This window comes from Panthera pardus, unplaced genomic scaffold, assembly GCF_024362965.1.
Source record: "Panthera pardus isolate Hobbes unplaced genomic scaffold, ASM2436296v1 HiC_scaffold_1, whole genome shotgun sequence".
Lineage (NCBI taxonomy): Eukaryota > Metazoa > Chordata > Mammalia > Carnivora > Felidae > Panthera > Panthera pardus.
In genome coordinates, this window is record NW_026526654.1 from 18,803,798 (window position 1) to 18,822,812 (window position 19,015).

Here is a 19,015-nt window from a genome sequence, read left to right on the forward strand (position 1 = left end):
ACTTCATTATTTCTTATCTTTATTTGTGCTTTAGTGTATTTTTCTGTCTTGCCTAGAAGAAATTTTAAAAGTCATCCAGTTCAGTCATCTTATTTTATAGCTAAACCACAAATACCTCAGCATATGAATTCCCCTATTATGGTCTCATGGTTTGTCATGGCTAGGGCCATATGAGAAAGGATTCTCCTATTCATAGTGTTGATGTGCTATGAATATGGCACAACATCGTACCATTTTGGATAAAACATGCAGAGATACACACATATGTCTGCCTGTGTGCACCCACATACACACATGAAAAAAAAAACTCTCCTCAAGCTGTGTGAAAAGATCTGACTTCATTTCTCATTCCTTTCTCTACTTCAATGTGGATTTCTTTTGCATTCATATGTCTCTCTGGTGAGGCATTAGTATGTTCTTGTTGGAATTTTTTGTTGCCTCTCAGCTAACCTATTTTTCTCCATGGTGGAGTCACATTATGAGAAAAATCTGACAGTTAGAACCCAAAGTTTGTGAATAGGGTCTGTACAGATTTGAGGAATGGTGTAATGCCTGGAGAGTGATGCTAGATAAGCAGAGGTGAAATGCATAGGACATTGAAAATGAAAAGGGAACTCTACAATGTAAGTAAGTATGAAAAGAAAAGATTCAACACCTTAGTGTGAGTGATAGGTTTAAATTTTGCATTGGGTGTGGAGGGAGGATTGATTTAGAAAATAGAAGGCAAAATATGTAGATGAGACTGACCTGGTGACATAAACTCAAAATGATAAAAATGTTCAGAGGACATTATTTTTCTGTCTCAATAGCAGACAAGTGTTTTCTGGAGGCAAGCATCCTTTGCAAATGTGTATGGATACCCTTGGAAACAGAGCAGTATATGGGGGTATGAGAAACCATAAGTATATCTTTGTGCAATATCAATTTTAGCTGTGGTAAGTATATTAAAATATTTTATATCAAATTAAAATTTAGAATAAAAATTTCAAAATTCAAATTTTAAAGAATTTGGGTAGAATCAAGATTCCAAAGGAACTCCTACTAATGAGGTGCTATTTGAGACTATATCCCTCAGACTCACCAGTAAACATGATTACTTACTTTCCTCTACCACTGAAAGTACTTAATATTTGAGAATCACTGGAGAATTTGTATTGTAAAATATGCCTAGGCACCTTAGATAATTCTCACAAATCCCTCCCTTTACTTTTTGGCCTTTTGACTATCAAACATCAGATGTTGCCCTTTCTAATTCCCAATACAAAGTATAGAAAGTTCCTTCTTTGCATATTGATGCATTCTTACCTTCTACATTTTAATTTGCTGAAGTTACTTCTCTTGGACAACTGTGTTTGTACCTCAGTGCCCCTTCTAATGAGCATAATTATTTTTCATCTGCCTTTAAAAGGTTTCATATATTTGAATGGTTCTTTGGCTAATGTGAAAGAATGCATGATATTCATATCCAGGATAAGAACAAGCATTTGTACTATGAAAAACCAACTTTGAATGAATAAACAGGGGGAGAAAATAAAGGGGGAAGTAGAGAAGTGTATGAAGCCCTTCACCTGATGGAATTATGTACTGAAATTGATGACCTTCACTTTGTATTTATAAAGGATTCAAGGCATTGGAAAGGAAATGAAATTATCAGACTTCAAAAATCATTGAAAATCCAATGGCTTCTTTAAAAATATGACTTAATATACTTTGGAAAAAATAAAATTATCCTTCAAAAGCAGTCATTAGAAGATTAATGGTGTGTAAAATCTCTGAAGTGTATACCCACATCAAATCTCTGACAAAAGGAAATATGCATAGACCTTAATGTAAGGAAATCCAGAGATGGATATTAATATTAACTGAGTCTCTAATGTCGAAATATCGAAAGTGTATTTTAAAATATAATTCATTTTAAAAGTCTCAGATTTAGTGATTTGGAAAAAAATTATATGGTGGATAAATGAATATTCTTTATGGGACCCTTAAATGGGAAAAAATGTTTTGTCATCTCTTTTATTTTGTTGTCTTAGGTTACACTAGAAATTATATGTTTTTTCTTTTTCCAGAAGAGGGTCTCAATGACGCAAATATGAATTGTGCCAAAAGGCAAGATTAAAAATGCAAATGTATTTGAGTCTTTGTGACTGCCGCCATTGTTACTGAGTAGAATCCCTCCTCGTCTTCCTTTTTTTTAATCTTAAAGTGAAGGGAGAACTTACTAAATATCCAAAACCATTATAGGAAGTTTGAGAAGCTCAATGTCCCAACCAATACCCACTCTAAGTTAATTAATGGCAGCATCTGTCAACAGGTATATGGCAGGCCGTATAAAGTTATAAAGAGCATCTTGGCACAGGCAGTAAATGAGAGTTGACATTTCCTACTTGTAGCTTCAGACCACTAGCCTTGGGTGTGAGGCACGACTTTCTGATCCTGCTTTCTTTTACTGCAGACAAAGATGGGTCTCAGTTCTTCTTAAAGTTGGGGGGTTCACTGCAGTAGTAGATAACCCCTAAGATACTGTCCACTGCAAGTGTTTTATAAACCAAGGGCCCATGAAGGTGGTGTTCCTTCAGCAGCAGTACTGGCTACAAGACAAAGTATTGTTACAATAACCACACAAAAGCAAATTTATTTTTTTTAATGTTTATTTATTTATTTTGAGAGAGAGGGAGAGAAAGAATCCTAAGCAGACTCCACACAGTCAGCATAGAGCCCTACTCAGGGCTCAGTCTCACGACCAGTGGTACCATGACCTGAGCGGAAATCAGGAGTTGGATGCTCAACCAATGAGCCACCCAGGTGGCCCCCACACAAAAACAAATTTAAAGCTTTACTTTCTCATGCAACACAACTGTTTTCATTTTTTACATTCTCTGCCCTATTTGTACATTATTATTTTTATTTATTTATTTATTTTTGGGAGAGCACAAGCAGGAGAGGAGCAGAAAGAGGGGGACAGGGGATCTGAAGCGGGCTCTGTGCTGACAGACTGACAGCAGCAAGCCCAAACTCAAGAATCAGGAGAGAATGACCTGAGCCAAAGTCAGATGCTGAGTCACCCAGGTGCCCCTATTTGTACATTATTTTAATCATAATGTGGATAAAGTCCACTCTTAGCTGGAGATAGTAAATCTCCATTGAGGATTTAATTAATTAATTAATCTTCCATTGAGGATTTAAAGGTGAAAGCACCTTTAAAATGCTGCAAGGCCATTCCAAATGCAAAGGAAACCAAAGACTGTGTTTATCAACACACTTCCTGAATTATTTTTCCATATCTCTACAAGGGAGAAAATGATTTATTTTTTTTTTTAATTTTTTTAACGTTTATTTATTTTTGAGACAGAGAGAGACAGAGCATGAACGGGGGAGGGGCAGAGAGAGAGGGAGACACAGAATCGGAAGGAGGCTCCAGGCTCTGAGCCATCAGCCCAGAGCCCGACGCGGGGCTCGAACTCACAGACTGTGAGATCGTGACCTGAGCTGAAGTCGGACGCTTAACCGACTGAGCCACCCAGGTGCCCCAAGAAAATGATTTTTAAAAGGGCAGGAAAGGTAGAGGGAGGCTGTGGTATTCAATGAAAGTGATATCACAAACACAAAGGGCCTATGTATGGGATGCCTCAGGAGATCAAAGATGTAGTCCTTCCCCTTGAGATGCTAACCGTCTGGTGCAAGTATCATCACTTAGTATTACTACCGTAACAAATTAGCACAAATTCTGTGGCTTAAAACAACACAAATGTATTACATGATGATTCTGTAGGTTAGAATTCTGACCTGGGTCTCATAGGGCTAACATCCAGGTGTCGGTAGAGCTACATTCCTTTCTGGATGTTCTAGAGAAGGATCCATTTCTTTGCCTTTTCCAACATCTAGAGGCTATCTGGGTTCCTTGGCATATGGCCATTCCTCCGGCCTCAAAGTCCTCAACACTACATCTGTCTGATGATTATTCCATAGTCATATCGCCCTTTTACTTTTCTTACAAACACCCTTGTAATTACACTGGACCCACCCATATTATCCAGGGTAATCTCACTATGGTAAGGTTTTTAACTTAACCCTTCATGCAAAGAACATTTTGCCATATAAGGTAACATGTTCACAAGTTTCAGGGAATAGAATGTGGACGTCTTTGGGGAACTGTTACGCTGTCAGTCAGAGCAAGACAATCCCACAGACAGGTAGGCAAAATGCAACACTGTCAATGCAACACTGTTAATGCAACAATGTAATGTAACACTGACCAATGCAGCACTTGGCCAAAAGGTATTGTGAGAGCATAAGGCGAGCTGACTTCATGTGGCTCTGGGTGCAGGGGCCAGGAAACACCTGCGAAAGGACGTTCTGGATGGAGAGGTGATGACGGTGAACAGGAAACAGACATTGGAAAAGATGCAGAGGCCAGCTTTAGGCCGCAGGCAGCCAGTGCAGAAAGTAAGCCACTGTTAGAATTCATCCTATCATTTCTGCCTCCTCCACAGCTCTCACATCTGTGCATTTGTCACCGTCCTGCTGCTGCCATTTCAGAAAAAGGCCCTGCCACCTATGGCATGGTCCACAGGGATGGTATTTTAACTGCATGCCTCACATCCAGCAGTCTAGTGACCAGAGCAATACTTTAAGCATCTCCATAGGATCTTGTCACTTGCCTGCTTTAATTTATTGAACTACATATTCTCAGAACAAAACTCATTTTTGGCATAATTAGCTACACCTCTCAGGATTTGGACGCTTACCCACCATTTCAGCCTCAGTTCGTGATTTTGCTTCTTACTTCTTTAAAATAATGTGTGAGATTCATATAGCATCCTGTGACGTTGGTTGGCCAAGTACTTTTATGTCCACTTCACAGAGAGATTTGGGAGCCTATGACTTATGACTTCACCAGACAGGCAACAAATGGCTGAGCCCCCAGAGTTCTTCCCACTGCCCTGTGGTCAGGCCAGTACACTGTCAAACTGCAGATTTTGTTGTTGAAGATCTCAGGGATTCGAGGACAAAGTACCTCTTTGTTTTCTGCAAATTCATTTTCCCTTAAACCAGATAACACCGGGATTGGGGTAATTTGGGGGCATGTTCATGAGTCATAACAAGTTTAATCCCTTTTACTTCATGTGTTCAATGGCCCACGTAATTGCAAAGCATAGCACTTCCTCTCTGCTGTTAAGGGAATTATCAAGTTAAGAATGTCTTGATCTTAATTAGCTTTTACTAAGCCTATTCTGATGCCCAAATAATATATGTGGCTAAATGGTAAACAATTAGGGTGAGGACCACTTTCCTTTGTTTCTAAAACACTTTTTAAAGAATATACGAAGAGAACTGATATGGAAATCTTCATATCAAAAGTATTTCTGTAATACATGGTGCTTTTCCTTAGGGGTAAGTGATGAGTTTGAATAAGGATACATTTTTTTAAAAAGCAAATAAATCTAAAACAGAAGCTGTTTCTTTTGCATCTTTGTATTGACAGTTGAGATGTCCATTTCCTTCTTTTCTTTGGCCTGCTCTGTAAACTCTAGATATCTTAAACCTTAGCCATTGATAGTATTAACAATGACATTATAACTTCTATCAAATGATTGGATGACTTTTCTTTGTCTATGGCTCAGTCTCTACCTATGACATACACATTCTCGTGCTCTTTGCTTACATGTAAAGCTCTCATCTGCATCTTCTGCCTCATCTCTCCTTTGCCTCCACCGGAAGTCTAGATCATAAGATTGCTCTGTGACTGGCATGGAATACATGAAAACTCTGTAATTATTTACTACTACATCCAATAGCTTTGCAAACAGGGATCAAAACCTAGATTTACAAAGTACTATCTGAACATTGTCAAATTCCTTATCTGCTTAAGTCTCACATTATACATATGTATTTAAGTAAATAAAATTTGAGTGATAATAATTGATTTGTATAGTTTTCTAAGGATCATGTTAAGTAGTTAAGTAATGTTTATCCAATTCTGAGTATTGTGCTTGGCACATACTGAATAATGACTAAATGATGGTTATCATTATTATAGTTACTACCATTACCATCACCACTACTATTCCCTGTCGGCAGATACAGAGCAGAACATGAGACTTGCCCTCTGTGTGGAAACACAGAGAGTGGGGAGGGACAAGGGTGCATCCTGGTATCTCTAAGCAGGATGGAGCTTTCTGGAAAGAGGCAGCTCTGAAAAGTTCCTCTGGGATGATCCTATCTGAATGCAGAGTCAGGGCACCATTTGGGGAGCATCTAGAATCAGGTGACTTTTCATACGCGGAGCAGAGGGATGGACAAGGGTATTGTGAGGGTCCAGGCATCAAGAGTATGGTGACTGGGGGGTAGGAGTCCTGTGGGGGGAAAAGGAGCAGAGGAGATGGTAGATGGTCTCTCTACGAACTACCTATCTTGCTGTATTATTGTTTCCAGTTTCACCAAAGACTTGGATATTAGGTATTCCAATTTAAATTCCTATAAAAGGAGCAATGACAATAAATGGTAGAAGAGGGGGGAAATTTAACCCCATTTAACCTCTCCTAAATGCCAGCTATAGTTCTCAAATCTGTATATACCTGATCTCATTAGTGGTCCTACTGTGATGGGTAGACGTGATCTCACTCATGTTCATGCAGGTGAGAAAATGGGCTTTGAAAGGTTAGGCACTTATCCAACTCACCAATCTGGAGAGAGGGTAACTGGCTCCACCTTTGCCCCAAATCCAGGCTTTACCCTCCACCCCAAATACTATCCATACTATCTGGAGTCAGTCCTGCAGACGTCTGAGCAGAGGGCTGTCGGCAGCACATGCGCCTTTCTGGCTGGATGTTTTGCTGTGTGTGGCATCACCAGGGTGGTTACAGGGTTCCCATTGATCTTGTCTGCTTTCATGAATGTACAGAGGCATAAATCCTCTTCTCCGCCTGGGAAACATTTTGTTCCAGCACGTAGGCTGTGTGGGAGTAGAGCATTGTTACAACCCATATTGTTATAAACCTATTTTATTCTGTCCTCTCTGAGATTTGAGGGTTCTTTTTTTAGTTCCAATTTTATTTAAAGCTTTGTCTTTCTGGGATGACCTTATGAACTACAGATCTCATTTTAATGGAGGGATTTAAATGAACAGCAGTCACCAAATGGCTCTCCCTGGTACACTGCAGAGCAAAGCAGACATAAAGCTTTCATAAAGGAGTCCGGAGAAGTTGGAATTAGTCTGTTTCACAAGATCAATGTTTTCTCAGCTGAGCCAGGAAGTGCTCTTTGCAAAGGGAACTTCTTGGTATTCTACAGATGTGAGCTGGTGAGGACAGAAACGAGAACACCAAAACTTCCTCCCAAGAAAGGCTTGGATCTGCACATAAACACTTCTTACCTTGTTCAGGCTTTGGCATAAGTCAAGATTTATATCAGAACTTAACTGGGAAAATAAGTAAATAATAAAAAAAGAACTTAACTGTAACACTTTCACTATAGAGAAACTATGTTTTGTCTTGTTTTGTATAAATAAATTGAGTTTTAAAACTCAACAAGGATGGTTTCATAAAATATCCAAACCAAGGAAAGAAAGACTGTTTCTCCCCTTGGAGGAAAAGAGACCATTTCATAATGGGATGTCCAGACAAGGCCTTAATACAGGGCAGTATTTTGACAGGTGCAGAGGCACTGGAGCTAGTTTGAATACATATGCGTATAATGAACATTTGGATGTATAAGCATAACAGCCCCACAAAGCAAAGGCACTTTCAAAGCCCAACACATGTGAGATTTAGAATCAATGCCATCTTGGGGCACCTGGGTGGCTCAGTCAGTTGAGCATCTGACTTTTGATTTGGCTCAGGTCATTTTCCAGGGTCATGGGATCGAACCCCATCTTGGGCTCTGTGCTGAGCATGGAGCCTGCTTGGAATTCTCTCTCTCTCTCTCTCTCTCTCTCTCTCTCTCTCTGAAAATAAATAAATAAAACTTAAAAAAAAGAACCAATGCCATCTCTTACTAACTGAACAATAATAGGCAAATGATGTATGTTCTCAGATCCAAGTTTTCTTCATATATAACATGGGTAATACATGTTATACACTGTACCCCGAAAACTATGGGCTAAAGATTGAAATAGATAATGTGCATTCAAATTTCTAGGTCAGATAAGCATATAGTAAAGCTCTATTACCCTTTTATCTGATGAAACATCATTTTGACATTTTGCTTTTGATCAGTGTTTATGGTTTGTTTCCCAGCATGGAAATGGAGGAATTTCTCCAAGTGTGGTTTTGTAAACGTATTCAGTTTTGTGTCTTGTCTCTTTATTTCTGCATCCCATGATTAGATTTGGTCACATAGAATAATTTTATAATTTCTTTAAATATTAAGCTCTAGAAGATATATTACAGTCCTGATGTTGCGGCACAAAATTTACAGCAAATTCATTTCTTCAAATATTTTAGTACATGAATAAAGACAACAGCTATCCAGGGAGGTGAAAATTGCAGCTCGGATTTTTCTCATCTGTATTTATACTAAATCAATTATCATGATACTTAAACTTTGTTTTTAATTGATATTCCCTTTGACGCTTTCTCACGATTGTACATAAGTAGAAATATATCTTTTTAGAAGTATTTTGTTGTTGTCTTTCATCAGAAGGTTATCTCAAAAAGAATATGTGGCCTTTTAAGTTGTCTGCTTTTGAGTTGATTAGGGAGATACTACAGCAATTTGTTTAGCTACAAGTATTTCAGAGAAATACTGATAAGAATTTAAGGCTTTTTTGTTGTTGCTTTTCTATTAATGATCTTATTACATAGCCTGTCTTCATGAAGCAAGAGCATTCTTGCTTAAAGTATTATTTAAATTAATCCCTGCGGAAATGTCAGTGGGAACAATCTTGAATGACCTAAAGACCCAAAGTCATAGCATTTAACAAAACCAGTCTTTAAATTTTATTACATGTGCGCACACGCACGCGCGCAGCGCGCACACACACACACACACACACACACTGCTAACATTCTCTACAGCAAAGCTTAGAATTTTGAATTTGGAAATTTAGAACCAAACCAAATGCACTTCTCACATTACATTTTTAAGATTTATTTTACTGAGGATTCATTGTGTGTAGAGTAGTAGTCTGTAGTTGAATATGTTCTCTAAAATGTCACAACATAGATCATTTCTCAATTAAGCAAAACCAGACACAACACCTTCTTATCTCTGCACTGTTTAATGTGCCAACTGTTCAGGTTGTGTTTCATATGTCCCAGAGCTGCCTGCAGACTGTGGTCACCCTGGTGTGCCATTATCCCAAAGTCCTCTAACCCTATCCTGTCCATCAACATGTCTTCAGAAATAATTTTCTCCAAAAGGATATTCCCATTACCTGGAAAACCCTTCTCTTCAATCCACCTTCCACATCCTGGCCATCTGTGACTCTGTTCACACCTCACACTCTCTCCAAGGCCTTCCACTAACCAACTAGGCTAGAATAACCAGCCCTTAGTAGTTATGTCTATACCACACGTTTCAGTTCATTACAAAAGATGTCCCTCTTCTTTGGTTGGTGGTATTCTCTGAATGAACACTTAAGTCTTTTATTATTGTTGATCTGTTTTCTATCCTATCCAACTTGAAGACCACATAAAGTTGTAAATTCCCTAAAAAATAAAACACCTTCAAACCAAAATCCACTAGGATTTCAGGCTTTTGTATGGAGTTAGAATTGAAGGAGGAGTTTTAAATCTGCTTCCATACATCTGTGTTCAAGGACTGAACCAGGATTTAAAAATTAGTAAAAATGTTGGGATTTCTGTTCCCTAAGAAGTTATATTGTCAAAGAAAAGAGCAAATAACAGACATGAGCATGGACGTGGTTAAGTGGTGTTTCTGACTGTAGTGTTTTAAAGTTTTGCTTTTCCTTTTTTTTTGCTCGTGCTATTTGTCATCTGAAACTAGCCTCACTGAGGCGTGACTGCAAACCTTCCAGATCTCGTTCTCCTTTGAGGCTTCAGCTACGCCAGCCTCTCTGGCTCTTCTCTAGGACATTGTGACTTTTTTCAGGGGCCCATTCTGGCTCAGTTACAGGTCAGAAAGGCTTTTGGGCAAAGAGGAACTTCACACACTGAAAGGAGCCGGGCTGCCTGAGTGGTGCCTTTCTCAGCATTGTTTTTCTCTTTTAGATGTTAAACATATGGATCTGATGCCAAAGCTACAAACCATAAATCCAATTTAAGCAAAGGACTTAAAATTGAGGCTTAGGACTTCAGTGTACATTCAGGAGGGGAGGGATAGGGAGGGCAGGAGGATCAGATCCTCGCCCAGCCTCCGCTTCTCTTCCTCCTGCCTACACTGCACCCTGAAAATGTATCCAAATCATGGGACTGGTTATTGAGTAAACATGCTGTAACCATGCAACTATATTTGTGAACTAAAGTAAAAGTTAAAGAAACTTGAAATACTAAAAAAAAAAAAAAAAAAAAAATTAAATTGAATACAAAATCTCCTGCAAATTTCCTCCCAGACTTGAGAAGGTCTCGCTCCTGTAGAAATATGCCTGGCTCGCCTACAGCTCAGCACCCCATGGTTCACCTTATGACATATCAACATATTCTCAATCTTTCACCTGCTATAGATTTCCATCTTCTAAACTTTGCTCTAATAAGCAAGATCTGTCTGTTTTCCTTTAACAGCTTAGTAAGAAATTCCCCTCCAACCCCCCTCACTCCAGTCTCCTCACTGGTGTCCACTCTGCCTCACTTCCTAATTGTGAGCAGTCCAACCCCTTAGGAGAGGAAAGGGGTGAAGCTTGCCATTCTTGTGCCTGTGTGCGAGGGGAGGGACCATGGTCCTAAAGTGGTCCTTTGCCCATGATGATGGCTTCCACTTTTTAAGATAAAGTTGTCCTTTTCTCATATTTGTCTTGTATCTTCAGATAAATGTTTGTTTTTTTTGTTTTTTTTTTTTTTGTTTTTTTTTAAAAGCAGGCCTGAAATTAGGGCATGCGAAGTAGCAATGCTTTCCCCAGTTCCCTGGATAGATAACCATCTAATCACTTCTTGAACGCTTCAGTGCAGGGGAAGCCGTGACCTCGTGGGAGAGTTCACTCTTTCTTTCACTGGACAGCTGCATTTCTCCCCCCTTATTAATTCATTTATTCAGTTAGTCATTATTTATTGAACGCCTAGTATATGACAGACACCCTTCTAGGTCCCTGGAACATAGTAGTTATCACAGAGATAACACCACCACCTTCACATAAATTCAATCTTGATGTCACTCTACTTATGTCTTATTTCTGTCATCCAGGGCAAGACTAAATAATCCACTATCTGACTCCGTGACAACCCCATACATTTTGGAAAACAATGAAATTCCACCTTCTTCAGATTAAACGTTCTCTAATACAGTTTTGCCAGGGCCCGCCATGTCAGTCATTGTCCTCTAATCTGTCAGTGCTCTCATTGTGTGCTTTCAGTGAATCACTGTGACCTCTGGGTGCTCCGAATACAGTAGGGTCCTCAGCCAAAGCCCGGCTCAATGGAATGCGGATAGGCAGGAGGCCAGACCCCAGAGGCTCTGATGCCAGCTCCATCATTCCCTTCTTGTGTTATCTTGGGCAAGGCACATACCCCTCTTAGCCTCAGTCTGCTTATGTGTAACGTGAGGATAATAATGCCACCTACTTCAAAAGTTTGCTGTAGGATTCATGACTCAATATGGAAGAAGCACTTAGAGTAGTTTCCAGCCCAGAGTATGGGCTCAGGAGATGACAGCTGTCATTCTTCCTACTGTTACATTTAGCGTTGAAACTTTCTGTTTGCCCAGCCTCATTATTTCAGGACCCACATCATATGTTGGCTTGCTGATGCTTGGAATAATGGACAGCAATCTGCTTTGACTGTAAATTCCTCTCAGCTCCTAACAGAGAGCCTGGAACAGAGTAGTTGTTTGAGTGAGCCAGTTAAATATCTTGGCTTTTTGCAATGCACTTAAACAGAACATGGTGAGGATTTCTTCTCTTGTTTTCCAAGATGAATCGATCTATTCCTGGAGCTATACTATGTGGAGTTTCAGTGATGGATGCACCATTAAGGATTCTTTGAAGAAATTGTTATGAAATGTCATTTATTTTAAGTGTAATAAATAAAAATGATAAGAGGCACCACTTCCTGATAAATTATGCAGAAGTTTTCGGCTTTCAACATACACATACCTCATCACAATTGAACTCTAAAACCAAGACTAAATTCTGCATCATCCTTTATGGAACTTCCACATTGATTTCCAGTTTTGTTTTGTTTTGTTTTGTTTTCATGACCTTTGGTTTAAATGTTTTACCTCTCTAGTTGGAAGTGTCCATGTCAATTGTGATGAATAGGTATCTTTCAATACCTTCTCCTTCCTCCTCCCTCCCCTGCTGCTTTAGAGGTTCTGGAGAGAGTAGCCTTGGTTCACAAAAGAGTTTATGACTCTCATCTCCTCCTAGAAGCATCTGGAAGACAAATGTCTGAAGCAGACACTTTTTAAAAAAAATTTTTATGTTTATTTATTTTTGAGACAGAGAGAGAGAGAGAGCATGAGCAGAAGGGAAGAAAGAGAGAGACACAGATTCTGAAGCAGGCTCCAGGCTCTGAGCTGTCAGCACAGAGCCTGACACGGGGCTCAACCCACAAACCATGAGATCAGGACCTGAGCCGAAGTTGGACGCTCAACTGATTGAGCCACCCAGAGGCTCCTGAAGCAGAAACTTTGAAGGGAAGAGAGCTCAGATGTCTGTACCTTCCCTAAACAGAAGCAGCCTTATGGGATTATCAGTACCACTTTCAACAAGTTCATTACAGCCAGCTCTGACCATTGGGTGGAGATCTCTCTGTAGCCCTAGAAGTGAACAGGCAAAATGAGATTATACCTGCTTTGAAATACTATTTCTCAAATGTGTGAGCCTAAGCTCTGGAGAAGGCATTGATCAGCCCTTGTTATGTGGTTATTTTCTTAAATTCACCTATGGTCCTGATTATTTTCCTGGCATAGTACACTTAGGAAAGTGCGTCCAGACCCTGAAGCAAATGTGTGCTCAAAAGACAAAAACACTTTTTTTCATGTAAAGTTCCCAGTTTCTTCCTCTACAATTTCTCTTAAGAAAGCTAAGAAAACTATGCATCTAACGTGAATCTTGTTTACATGGTTAATGCAACACTTTATATTGTTTGCAACATAACTTTCACTGGAAGCCTTTAGATACTTTAATTTTGACAGATGCTCTTGATTCTTAAACATCATACTTTTTGTCCTGCTAATCCTCAATTTTAGATAATGTGATCACAGCTGGGAAGCAAATTCATACAACCTGCTATAGGTCTGACTGGCTGTGAAAATTCTATGAATGAATCAAATACTAGTTTTCAGGTTTCTTACGTTTAGGAAATCCCATTTCTAGTTTCTCAGAGAAGTGGATCATACCTTGTAGTGATTTAACAGAGTATATTAAATTTCACAGATAACACTCTAAGCCTTAGGCTTTTTTCCTCTATATCCTTACTGATTTTCTGTGTATTTGTCGCATAATTTTTTGAGAATAGAGTTGAAATTTCTGACTATAATTTTATACTTTTTTGTTTCTCCTTGAAGTTACATTGATTTTTGCTTCATGTAGTTGAAACTGTCAGTACGTGCATAAACATTCAGGATTTTTAATGTATTCTTAATGAACTGACTCCTTAATCATTATGAAATAATCCCTCTTTATCCACTGTAAGATTCTTTACCCTGAGATCTCTTTCGTCCTTATTAATATATATTTTTTATCTTTTTGTTTTTTGTTTTAATCTCTCTACTAAGGTGTAATTGTTGTAAAATAATCTCTCCGTATTTAAAGTGTACAATTCTATGAGTTTGACATAAGAAACTATAATCATGGGGCACCTGGGTGGCTCAGTCAGTTGAGTGTCTGACTCTTAGTTTTGGCTCAGGTTATGACCTCACCGTTTTTGAGTTCGAGTCCTAGGTCAGTCTTTGAACTGACAGTGCTGAACCTGCTTGAGATTCCCTCTCTTCCTCTCTCCCTCTCTCTCTCGGCCCCTCCCCTGCTCATGCTCTGTCTCTCTCAAAATAAATAAATAAACTTAAAAGAAAAAAAAAGAAACCACAATCACACTCAACATTATGAATATGTCCATCACCCTAAAATTTCCTTATGCCTCTTTGTGCTCCTAATTTTTTTTTTTTCAGAGAAAGAGAGATAGCACAGGCGGGAGAGAGACTGAGAATCTTAAGCAGGCTCCATGCCTGGCTCGCAGCCCATGGTGACCCCATGAGCCTGGAATCATAACCTGAGCCAAAATCAACAGTTGGGCACTCAACCAACTGAGCCACGCAGGCGCCCCCATTTTTTTATTATTATTATATGACTTTTATTCAACACAATTATTTTGGCATCCATCCATTTTGTTGCATTTATCAATCGCTCATTCCTTTTTTTTTTTTTTTTTTTTTTTTTTTTTTTTTTTTGCTGAGTGGTATTCCATTGTATGGCTATTCCACAGGGGTTTTTTTTTGTTTGTTTTTTGGTGTTGTTTTTTTTTTAACCCATTCATCTGTTAAATAGACCTTTGGGTTGTTTCCAGTTTGGGGCTATTACAAATAATTACAAATAACTATTCACATACATGGTTTGAATGGACGTAAGCTTTTATTGCTAGTGAGTGAATATCTACAAGTGCAATGGCTGAATTATGTAGGCAGGTTTATGTTGAACATTTTAAGAATCTGCAAACAGCTTTCTAAAGTCAGTGGAGTAATTTCTATTCCTCCCATTAGTGTAGGTGAGTTCCAGTTTATCCACATCCTTGCCAACAATTTGTCTGGTACTCTTTTTAATTTTAATCTTGTAATATGTGTAACTGTAACCCGCTATGGCTTTAATTTTCATTCCCCCAATGACTACTGATGTTGTGCATATTTTCATGAACTTTGTTTTCATCTACAAATATTCTGATAAAATTCTCTATAGTTTTGTGCATTTGATTTATTGGAATCTTGTTTTCTTATTATTGAGTTTTAAGTCTTTATGTATTAGTGGATACAAGCCTTTATTGAGGTACAAACCATGTGAATATTTTCACCCAGTCTGTGACTTGTCCTAAAGTCTTTTAGCAGTTTATTTTGGAGTGGAAGTTTTTGAATTTTTATACAGTTCAGCTTATCAATGTTTTCTTCAGTGGATCATGCTTTTGGTGTTGTCTCTAAGGCCAGGACAGGGTATATCATTCAAGGAGCTCAGGGCGAAATGAAAATGCAAGGCCTATGGTTAAAAAAAAACTGATAATAATTTCAAGATGGTATCAGCAGAACATTAAACCAAAGTGGGGCCTTTCTAATAGCATATATAGTATATATTTAAGTGTGTGTAGCATATTTCCATTTCTCCTTTCCTGGTATTTATACGATTGCCATCTTATGTTTCACTTTTACACGTTATAAACCCCACATTGCATTATGATTTTTGCCTAAATGGTCAATTATCATTTAAAGAGGTATAAATAACAAAAAATGTATGTCTTGACCTGTGCATTTACTATCACCAGTGCTCATTATCTTAGATTAGATACATATTGCTCTCTGATATCATTTTCTTTGTCTCTGAGTACCTTCCCTCAACATTTCTTGTAATGGAATCCTTCTGATGGTATACTCTTTCTTTTCTGTGTGTCTAAAAATTTCTTTATTTTACCTTTGTTTTTTAAAGATATGTTCACTATTTTAGAGTTTTAAAATATTTCTCTCAGTGCATTAAAGATATTGCTACATCGTTTTCTTGCTTGAATTGTTACAAACAAAATATCCGCTGTCTTTCTTGTCTTTATTTCTCTATGTAATGTGTTTTTCCTTATGGCGGGGGGGGGGGAAGAGATTGTTTCTCTATCACTGGTTTTGAGTACTGCCGGTAAGATGTATCTTGATGTAGTTTTTGTCATATTTCCTGTCTTTCGAATTTGTTAAGCTATTTGGATATTGGATACATTTTACCAATTTGGAAGTTTTTCAGCCATTATTTCTTCAAATCTTTTTCCTTCTTGTCCTGTTGATAATCTCTTCTGGAGACTTCAGTTAAACATGCCTCTTGTCGCTTCAAGTTATCACACAACTAAGGCTCTGTTTATTTGTTTAATTATTTTTTCTCTGTGGGTTTCATTTGGAACCATTTTTATTGCTATGTCTTCAAGTTTACCCTTTTATTTCTGCAATTTGGAATCCACAATTAAACACAACCAATGTTTTTGTTTTTGTTTTTCATTTCACAACTTGTGCCTTTCATCTATAGAAGTTCATTTGGGGCCCTTTTTGTGTCTTCTGTGTCTCTACTTAATTTTTGAATTATGCAATACAGTTATAATGACCTCATGTCCTTTTCTAATATTCTAACATCTGAGAATGTTCTAGTTCAGTTTGATGTATTGATTTTTCCCCTTGTTACAGGTGAAATCTCTGTGTTTCTTTGCATGCTTGGTAATTTTTTTTTTTTTTTACATTTTTTTTTTTAATTTTTTAATATATGAAATTTACTGTCATGAAATATGGCCTTTTGTAGCAACATGGGTAATTTTTTATTGGATTCCAAATATTTTTAATTTTACTTTATTGAGTGCTCAAAATTTTTGTATTCCTATAAATATTCTTGAGCTTATTCTGGGATGCAGTTAATTTCCTTTGAAATGGTATACTCTTTCGTACTTGTTTTTAGGATTTTTTAGGTGAGACTAATGCAGGACTCAGACTACGGTTAATTTTTCTCCCTATTGAAGTAAGACCCTATTTATACTCTGCTCAATCCCCATGAATTATGAATTTTTCCAGTCTGACTAGTGGGAACAGGTAGTGTTTACAGTCCTGTGTGTTTTTGAGGCAGTGTTACCTCTAATCCTCTCAGATGGTTTTCCCCAAACAGGGATGGTTTCCCCACATAAACTGTAGATCAATACAAAGCTGAATACTCACAGGAACCCTCTGCAGATCTTAGATGTTCTCTCTTTCAGCAGCTCTCTCTTTCCCAATCTACTGTATGCCATCTACTTTGGTCTCTCTGGACTTTAAGTTCAATTTCCTCAATTTAGGAAGTCCACTGGGCTCCCTGCCCTTCTCTATGCCCTGGAATCTCTCTCAGGAAATAATAGGACTCACCTTATTTCTTTACCATCACTCAGGGACTACTGTTTTTCATTTCCTGATGTCCAGTGTCTTGCAAAATTCAATTTGTTATTTTTTTATTGTTTCCTGTGAAAGAGTGCTTCTGGTCCCTGTTACTCTATCTTGGTTAGATGTAAAAATCACTTTTTAAAGAAAGTCTGCATAATTATGAAACTCTCTCAGATTATGCCATATAGTTCATGTAACATTCACATTCTTTTTCACTCATATTTCCAGCACCAAAATTTGTTTATTGTAATAGTATTTGAATATAAAATATTAGCAAGTGTTAATACTACTCTTGGGCCTTTGTTACTCAAGCCATTCAGTTATATTTGATTAACTTCAAACTTTATGAAGGACATAGAGAGAGGCATGATTAATATTTATAATATGCGATTATATTTTATCTTATAATAAGTATAAAAAGGCTTTTTGGATGAGCTGCAAGAAGTGAAAAGATTATCAAAGTCAAAGAATGTCGTTTTGACCACTTAAGTGGCAAAGTGGTCCCACACTTTGGTACTTGTGTGTGTGTGTGTGTGTGTGTGTGTGTGTGTGTGCATGCCACACTGTGAAAAAGAGTATCACAAGTTTAATTTCCAAATTGTGAGTATTTCAAGATGGCACAGCTTCCTTTCAGAATTCCAAAGAGGTTTGTAGTAGTTACTGCCAATAGTGGTTTTCTTAATTTAAAAAATCCTGTAATGAAGAAATAGAAAGAAGAGTTATCATTGAACATTTAGAGACTGGTTGAATAAGCATGGAATAGTCTAGTAATTTAACTAGAAATACATAGTATTATGTGCTTATTGAAAATATATTGCTAAGATTTTGAACACTCCTTTGAGATACTTGTCTGAAAGCAGCAGTAAGAACACAAAAACCAAAATGTATAGAGTTAAAAAAATAAATATTATTTAGGTAGCAACTAACCTTAAGTATCTCAGAGTCCACTCTTCCTATGACAATAGCATTTGAAATTTTAAGTAAAATGCTTAGTTATTTGCTTGGCAATCTAGGAAATATTATGTCCTCAGTAAGCCAGCAGCATGGTCATTTCTGATACCTAGGCTAATGTAAGGAAATTGCTATAAAATATCGTCAAAATATTGTTAAGTTTCTTTTAGTATTTGATGTCATTGATGAAGAATTTGAACATGAATGATGTGTTCATATTTGTAAGTGTTTCAGACTCCACACAGAGTGACATATCAACACTGAACGAGACAGAGCATACCACTTCTTTGCATTTGCGTGTATGTTTTCTGGCCAGGAGGAAATGAAATAATTGATAAATTAGGAATCCTTGACAGAATATGTTATCAGCAAAGCTTTCTTTAGATGTAACAATAATAATGATTGACTTGAACCCTACTTGTTGTCACTGAAGGACACACATTTTTCGTTCTTAAATATGTACAAGAATTTTTTATATTATCTTTTGCAATTACATAATTAACATTTATAATTTATTTTTAAATATATAATTAAAATTTAGAAGGAATATGTTAGCAAACCAAAACACACGTATTTTATCATTATTTATCTTTGTAAGTGATGAATAAATAAAGGGAAACAGTAGATTCAATGTTTGGCCATTTTATTGTTCAATTCCAAATTATGTTGGGGTCATAGGACCTCCAGTGTGTTTCTAATATGTTAGAATCTTGCAATTAGAGAACCTCAATGGAAAATAGTATTGGAAGAGGATACTTTTAACTGAGATCCAGAGATGTGTTCCCTTTTGGAGCTTGTAGACACTGGATATTCACAAAGCTAGTGATAGTTCAACCCTGCATTAGGAATCCCAAGAATTACTCTTAGATCTGTATGCTCC

At 37.5% G+C, this 19,015-nt stretch overlaps 1 protein-coding gene across 4 annotated transcripts in view; it reads left to right on the forward strand.

Moving 5' to 3' along the window:
* FGF14 (fibroblast growth factor 14) overlaps positions 1 to 19,015 on the forward strand; it is a 616,830-nt gene that overhangs the window by 463,025 nt on the left and 134,790 nt on the right. The window contains exon 1 of one of the 4 annotated variants that reach the window (XM_019443951.2): positions 4,341 to 4,446. The exons of the other annotated variants lie outside the window; for them this stretch is intronic. The gene's annotated coding sequence lies outside the window, so the exon portion shown is untranslated. Of the gene's footprint in view, positions 1 to 4,340; positions 4,447 to 19,015 lie in introns of those variants that run through there. 4 annotated transcript variants of the gene reach the window in all.